The sequence below is a fragment of the Amphiura filiformis genome, chromosome 7 (assembly GCF_039555335.1).
Source record: "Amphiura filiformis chromosome 7, Afil_fr2py, whole genome shotgun sequence".
NCBI classification, from domain to species: Eukaryota; Metazoa; Echinodermata; class Ophiuroidea; order Amphilepidida; family Amphiuridae; genus Amphiura; species Amphiura filiformis.
Window position 1 is genome coordinate 4,204,631 of NC_092634.1, and position 8,411 is coordinate 4,213,041.

An 8,411-nucleotide genomic window follows, 5' to 3' on the forward strand; every position below is an offset into this window, starting at 1 on the left:
ATCTTGCTATTTTAGCTAGAAGTACAAGTTACTGGATTCAACATGCAAAAATGAACTCAACACGAACGAGATATATTTATGATGAACATAACCAGATAAACGCTTGAAGAATGTATAAAGATTGAGTCTATGACGTACACACTCAATTCTATAATGTGTGAAATATTGTAATACCACAAAACAGAATCAATTGCAGTTATGCATGCTAAAGTTGGTATAAGCAAATCAACTCAATGTTGTGAAACAGTCAATAAATGTTACAGTGTGAAAATGTTTAATTTTAAGCATGTGAAATTGTTAATTCGCGTAGGTTTGCAAGCTGATCCACATGTACATCTAGATCGGTAATTGTCTTCATGATCTCTTCATGTTTACGGTTAAATTGTAAATCCAGAATTCTTAGTACTTTCACAACTGACATGCCGCATCTCTTGGCATGCATATCATCTTGGTTTCAAAGAACTTAGATATCTGACCCAAAACTTGTATTTGTGCTGCCACGTTGCAAATGCAATAGCTGCGTTATGTAATATTGTCTCAGAATAATCCTAGGAATTATTATCCCCTTATCATCCAGTAGGCCCTAAGTTTTGTCAAAATCCTTGTCCGTTTACAGGTACCATCTATCGATCAAGTCGGTTTCTACTTTGATAAGTAATACTGTGATAAGAACCATCTAAAGATCCACTTTACCAAGCCTGGGAGCTTAACATTAAAAAGTAGTTACTAAAAAGTGAAAGTAACTATTAAAGTTCCTAAAGGGAGCTTTGAGATATCAGTCTTGATCTTGTACATAGCTAGCCATGATATCGAATAAAACAATCAATAACATAAACTGACTTTATAATATACATGATAATTCAATAATTCAATTGTGTTCTCCATTCCTGGTTATATTTCCATTTGGAGCAGAAATATTTTCATTGAAAGAGCCAAGTAAATTACTAGAAATCTATATCACTGATCAGCAGCCTCTTGTGTTTGTCCTGTCGTTTGAATCGAATATCGTGGCTAAACATAGATTTTAATTGATTTATCTAATAGTTTACAAATATGATTTTTGACTGTATAGAGCCTGTCAATAATCGCAACTTGCATTTTATAGAGTACACATGTCATATGGGGCTGGCTCAATAAATTTGCACTTGTGACCTGGTGACGTTCTGTTGGATTGTCATGTGTCTAAAGTGTCCCATCGACGCCAACAAAATAAATCAAATAATAATAACTCCCACCCCCCTCCCCAAAAAAAAAAAAACAAAATAATTATTTAAAAAAAAAACCAAAAAGAAAAAAAAAAATAAATAAATAAATAAATAAAAGAAGAAGAAAAAAAACCATTAAAAAAAATCCAAATTTGTTAGTTTTGATTTCAATGCGCAGATGTAAGCTTAGGCCAAAAAACATTGTTTGATTCTAGTGTACACTGTAAACAATAAATACCGGGCAACTAACCAGCATTCTACAATAAAAACGACAAGTTTACAAGTATTTCACCGTATAATATTGCCGCAAAAGTACTGTAGTAGAATAATCCTCTATAAAATAATACGATCGGCGAGATGATAAACGCATCGTTGGCGCTGGAATGAAATAGCTATTTTCTTCGTTTTACCTTATTTGTTTGGCTCGAAATTAAAAGGGGACAATGCGATCAATAGCTATCAGTGAAAACTAACATTTAAATAGAAATCTATTTTTTATGCAAATCACACATTATTGCTTTAATTGCCCGGTTGAATCCTACCGAACTTGAACTTCGTCATAAAGTAGGACATTTATTAGACCAAAAGCAGACTCTCGGAAACCAGTGTAGCCCAACTATTATTCCTGACACTGTTGAAAATTCATTTTAAACTCGAAGACATCATCTCTTCCGACAAAATGGTGTTTGATTATTGCCATGATGGTTTGGTGAACCTGAAGTTAGTATTGGTGCTTGTGTTGGTATTTCTGTTGGTTGCTTGGTGGATACAGCAACCTCACAATTTGCCACCAGGACCATGGCGTTTACCAATTGTGGGTTTTGTTCCACAACTGACGTGGTCCATGTTTTACGAACATGACGAACAAGAAGAACTGCATCTGCTTGCGACACGACTCGCGACTTGGACAGAAATACGGGAAGATTTACAGTTTTGACGTATTTGGATTAGTCTTTGTGGTGATCAATGATTTTTCTATCGTGAAGGAAGCAAATAACGACCCCACACTCAGTGACAAGGGACACAATAATGAATTGGAAAACAGACTGTTTGGCAGTCACTGTAAGTAAGCGGTGCTTCAATCACCCTGGAAAAGCTCGATCAATTGGGGGGGGGGGGTAATTTTAGATTGCTTAAGGGGTGGGGTATGAACCTTTGGACAGTATTTATTGTGGGACATTAGAGCACATCAGACATATCGAATTGCATTCTGAATACGAAGAATGTCCATCTGATATCAAATAATTTTGATTTTTTTGAAATTCGCAATATTTCATGGCAAAAGATTAAAAATTGATATTTTTGATATTTAACAGTACTCGAAGTAAACTTTATAAAAAATTTTGACCTTTCATATTGAAGATATGGATTTTTTTCCCAGAAAGACCAATTTTTTTCTGTGTTGTTGGAAAAAAATCCATATCTTCAATACGAAAGGTCAAAATTTTCAATTGATTGTCGGCTTTTCATCCCACCTACATACACTTTAAGTACATATTATCAGATTTATAAAGTTTACTTCGAGTACTGTTAAATATTAAAAATATCAATTTTTAATCTTTTGCCATGAAATGTGTATTACATATTGACAAAAAAAAAATCAAAATTATTTGATATAAATTGATCGTCGGCTTTCCCCCCAGCTACGTACATACACTTTAAGAATATATCATTAGATTTATAAAAGTTACTTCTAGGACTGTTATATAATTATCAAAAATGTGAAAAATATCAAATTTTAATAATTTGTCATAAAATATGTATTATATCGTGAATTAAAAAAAAGAAAGAAAATTATTTGATATCAGAAAGGCATTCTTCGTATTCAGAATGCAATTCGATATGTCTGATGTGCTCTCATGTCCCACAAAAAATACTGTCATTCCAGATCCCTTAACAGTACTATTTTTGAATTCATTTACCAGTTTGGCTTCTTTAATTTCACTTGGCAAACTATTCCATAGCCTAGGACCAAGTGTTAAAATATCAGTGACCTTATGGATGTCAGTGCGAAAATTCTCTTTCTTTCTGGTATTATAATTGTGAATAAACTAATTCATGTTTATGAACAAGTTGTCAAATGATCTTGATAATAGTCCCTTATGATATTTGTACATAAATATACCCAGTTCTTTATTATACAGATGGCATATATTAAAGCCATATTATAACATTTGCTGAGGAAGACGCCCTCACTGAATTTTTAAAATTCCTTTTTTACACGATTAAATTGTACTTTATTAAACCAATATACCCTGCAAAAATCAAGACTCTAAGTGCTGTAGTTTTGTCAAAATCCGTGATTTTGAATTAAAGGCTGATTCAGCGCTTTATTATTACGATGGAATTATTAGTCGAACGCATACACGATGTTCATAACACACAGTACGTCACGGCGTGCGGGACGGTGATATACACAACAAAGGGTCGTACCACAACATGACCGAAGGAGTGGTACGTATTGGCGACATGTGCGATTGTAGTAAATTCCAATTTTCTTTGTTTTGCCGTAGTTGTTCGGCTCGAAAATAAAAGGGGATATATCTGACAGTAAAAGCTAACATTTTATGGCAAAGAAATGCTAATCTATTTTGTTTGAAAATGTTATAATATTGCTTTAAGTAAATTGTACTTTTCGAACAATGGTTTGGTGTGGCAAAGATACGAACTATTTGTTGTAATTCTTACTGCTCTTATTTGGAGCTTCACAAGTATGTTTAAATTATACTTATTAGCAGAACCCCATAATATTACACCGTAGTTTAAATACGGTATGGTAAGATTATCGTACAATATAACTGGTACAGGCTTGTTTTTGGTAAAAAATGTTTTAGTTTGTTTAGGACACCAATATTGCTAGAACACGTCTGTACTAATGTTGTAATATGTGACCTCCAAATTAGGTTGTCATCAAGTGTAATGCCCAGAAATTTAACGTCTTACACTTGAAAGTTTGCATCCATCCAGGAATGCATTGTGGACATCAGTTATATTTTTCGTTTGATGAGGTGTTTCAATAAACAAAAGCTTGTTACACTTAAACCAGTTAACAATCTCCGTCAACTGTTCATTCATATTATCACAAAGCCTTTGAATATTGTTATCAGAAAGAAAAACAGTTGTGTCATCTGCAAATAATATAAAACGATAGAAGTTTAGATGTTCTGCTAATGTCATTCATATATACAATAAACAGTAGTGGTCCCAGGATGGAGCCCTGTGGCATCCCACACTTTACACTGGTATAGGATTATTTTGCAGAATTAAAAAATACATATCGTTTACGGGTTGACAGATAGTTTTTAAACCAGTTATAAGGTACACCACGAAAACCATAATGGTACAATTTTTGTAATAAGATCATCATCATCATCATCATCATCATCATCAGTCGGCTGCGGAGCAGACTACAAGCTTTCTCCAACTAATGCGACCTTGGGCAAGCGAAACAATTTTGTTTGGCTGCAGCATCCCTTCAGTATGTATCTCCCAGGAGGTGCTGGACATACTGTAAGTACAGTGTGCGCGGCCGTCCCGGTTTCCTTTTCCCATGTGGTGATATCATGATTAATAGTATCAAAGGCCTTTGAAAGGTCCATGAAGATACTAGCAGTATACATATTTTCATCAATAGCCTTGTTTGTATCTTTAATCAGGTGTAATACAGCCATTATACGTAGAATGTCTATGTACAGTAATTCTTTTGCATTTAAAAAGCTACTACATCTTTCAGAAAAAGAAAGATTCTTTCAAGAATTTTAGAAAACAAGGCAACAGATATAAAGTTAATATTCATTTATTCCTTTACCTATCTGCTTTGCTTGCTTGCTAATTTCGGGTGGTTTTCCCGAACTACGACAGCTTTCCATATCCTCCTGTTCTGCATCGCTGTTCCCTGGTCAGATGCTTCCAATCTAGTCCTGCTTAAGTATATCTACATATTGTAAGGTGTGGTCTACCAGGGTTTCTTGTCCTATGTTTGGGTGTCCAGATTATCAAATTTGCGACAGGTTCGCACTCACTCCAGAAGCAGTGTCCAGCGAAGCGTGTGCTCCTTTCTCTAATCTTCTCTGAGAGTCTTGGAAGGTCACCATACAGCTCTTTGTTGTTTATGTGCTATCTGACATTAAAGTCTTACACAAAAAATATTTATTTGAAAAACCTTACACTCGGCTTTTTCCGGAGAGGTCACAGGACTACCGTGACCAGTGCAATAATTAACATTAAAATCAATTTTTTTAATGTATTTTAAAAACACTTGGCCAATGTCGTATCATGCCCGGGCGTATGTTGCTCTCTCTAGTCTTATTCACTTGGTGAGGAAGTATTCCATACCAAATATCAAGATTTTAATTCAACATAATTATTGTTTGATACATTAATTAACCCTAACCGAACTAAATCTTACTATAGCTCACTATTAAAACCACTGTACATGCATGCATTGCACGCGATGCGATGACGCGATACCCAGATAATCGCTGCCCGGGGCAGCGTAACGTCCGTGGCTACAGGTCGGTGATCTTCTGGGTGCATGCGAGGGGTCCGATGTTCGAATCCCGGGGGTACCTAGTGACTTCTTCCTTCATCTTCTCTCCTTTTTTGTTTCTTCTTTCCATTCCGATAGCAAAAAACCACGGGTTCCGTTAGGGTTAATGTATTTGTTAATTTAAATCTATGTTGTGCATACTGTACTGCTTTCTCGGCTCTGTATGTTGAATTTTAATCGAATAAAATCAATCAATCAATTAATCGGCCCCAGTGTTTTTTAGGGGAACGCCCGGGGGCACTCCCACTTTGGAAGTGACGCATATGTAGGGCTGTTGTTAAGACCCCCTTTTCAGCGTTCATATCACCCAAAGACCCCATACTTATTTACGAACACATGCTCTTTCACCCGACTACCCCTTAAATTTTCCATTTGATCTGACACCCAAAGACCCTTATTTTTCAATTTAAACAGCAACTTTCATTTCTCACTGATGTTGATACTTATTTTGAAAAACTAAAAACCCACAAAGACATTTGGAGCCATTTAGAACCAGAAATTCAATGTTATGGCGCTGTTTCGGCTCTCATCCAAAAATTCCATTTAAAAAAAGGGTTATGTTCTCACCATGACCCCATATTTTTACATTTTGCTCTCACTGAATGCCTCTAAAAAGATTTACTGTAGAAGTGTCAGCCCTACACCAATATCCATTTCATATTGAAGTGCCCCCCCCGCCGGGGACGGTCCCCTGTAAAAAATCATAAGAAAAAAAGCTACATCTTCCGGGCAGAAATGGAACAGACTTGCCGTTATATGCACGTATCTATTAATAGCCCCATAAACACTATATTTTAGTCCAAAATAGAGTAAAATTGCAAAACTTAAATTGTCTAAAATGGTCAAATATTCGTTCGCGCACAATTGTCCAAGCAAAATCAGCTCAAAATCTGGTAACTTGAACTTTAATCTTTCCGCCCGGGGCTTTTGGTCAGTACGGTCACCACTTGAACATGTATGAAAGCGAAAGGCTCGAGCTACACACGGCCTGCATTGTACAATAATTTATATTCTTGGTACTGTTGAAAATTCATTTGTCAACAAAAAATGGTGTTTGATTTATATTGCCATGATGTTTTGGTGAACCTGAAGTCAGTTTTGGTGTTGGTGTTGGTATTTCTGTTGGTTGCTTGGTGGATGAAGCAACCTCGCAATTTGCCACCAGGACCATGGCGTTTACCAGTCGTGGGTTTCGTTCCACAGCTGATGTGGTCCATGTTTTACAAACAAGAAGAACTTCATGTGTTTGCAACGCGACTTGGGACAGAAATACGGGAAGATTTACAGTTTTGACGTATTTGGACAAGTCTTTGTGGTGATCAATGATTTTTCTATCATGAAAGAAGCAAATAACGATCCCATACTCAGCGACAAGGGACACAATAATGAATTGGAAAACAAAATGTTTGGCAGTCACTGTAAGTAAGCGGTGCTTCAATGTGTATCCCGGAAAAGGGTGGTAAATTACAGAAGCATCTGCGAGATGATACAAATATAATTCAAAAATAAAAAAAAAAAGATCTACTTTTCAACTTTGGCACTTTGTTTACGTTTTGAAATGTTTGTTTTATGAAGATTATATTTGTGTTGACATTTCCGTGTTTCCGAATAAAACGTGCCTGATGTTGTTACCATGGTTACTTGTTGTTTATCAGTATGATTAGAAAATAGACCTAACTCAGTGATCATAACGATATCGGTTCATCTTACTGCCCGTGCCCATTAATTCATGGTTCGGTTCAGTTCTGATTGATTATTCAATATCATTATTTTAAAATATAAAATACTTTTAAATCATAATAAATCTTATTGGAATTATTCAGGGGCACCAATACTGTAGTTTTTCACACATTGACTGGCTGCACTGGTAATGTGATATCCGACGGCGCACCCGAATAACAACCAATTGTAATGACTAAGTCGTATCGTCTTGTTCATTAATTTTACTTGCAGATCATTCGTATAAACACATGGCTGAATTTAGGAAACTTAATATGAATTCTTTTCGAGGATTTGGCATCGGGAAGCACAGCTTTGAAGATAATATCGTGGCGGAATGTAAAGCTCTTTCCGAGGAGTTGGATGGCCTCAAAGGCGTACCATGTAATCCACATCATTTCTTCGTCAACTTTGCTTGTAATGTGTTATTTTCTATTGTATTTGGAGTACGTCATGATTACCATGATGAAAACTTTCGCCATCTTACTGATTTCAACAGTCGTATTGTGTACCTTCTTGGTGCAGGATTTTGGAATTTGATACGTCCAAAATACTGTCACTATCCAAATAAAGAAACTAAAGAAATACTGGTGATTATTCAAGACATCTATGATTTCATTGACATGCATATTGAAAAACACAGGCAAGATTTTGACCCCGAAAAACCCAAAGATTTGATAGACCTTTATTTGAAAGCAATGGAAGATGCGCCAAAACCAGATGACCCCTTTTCATATCTCCAAGAGGATAACATGCGTGCTGCATTGTACATGATGTTTTTAGCCGGAGCGGGCACCGTGTCCACGACTTTAGATTGGTGCTGTTTGTACATGTTGGCATATTCAGATGTCCAGAAGAAGATTCAGAAGGAAATAGATTCAGTTGTTGGTCGTAATCGATTACCCCAATTATCTGATCAAGCCCAAATGCCATTTACA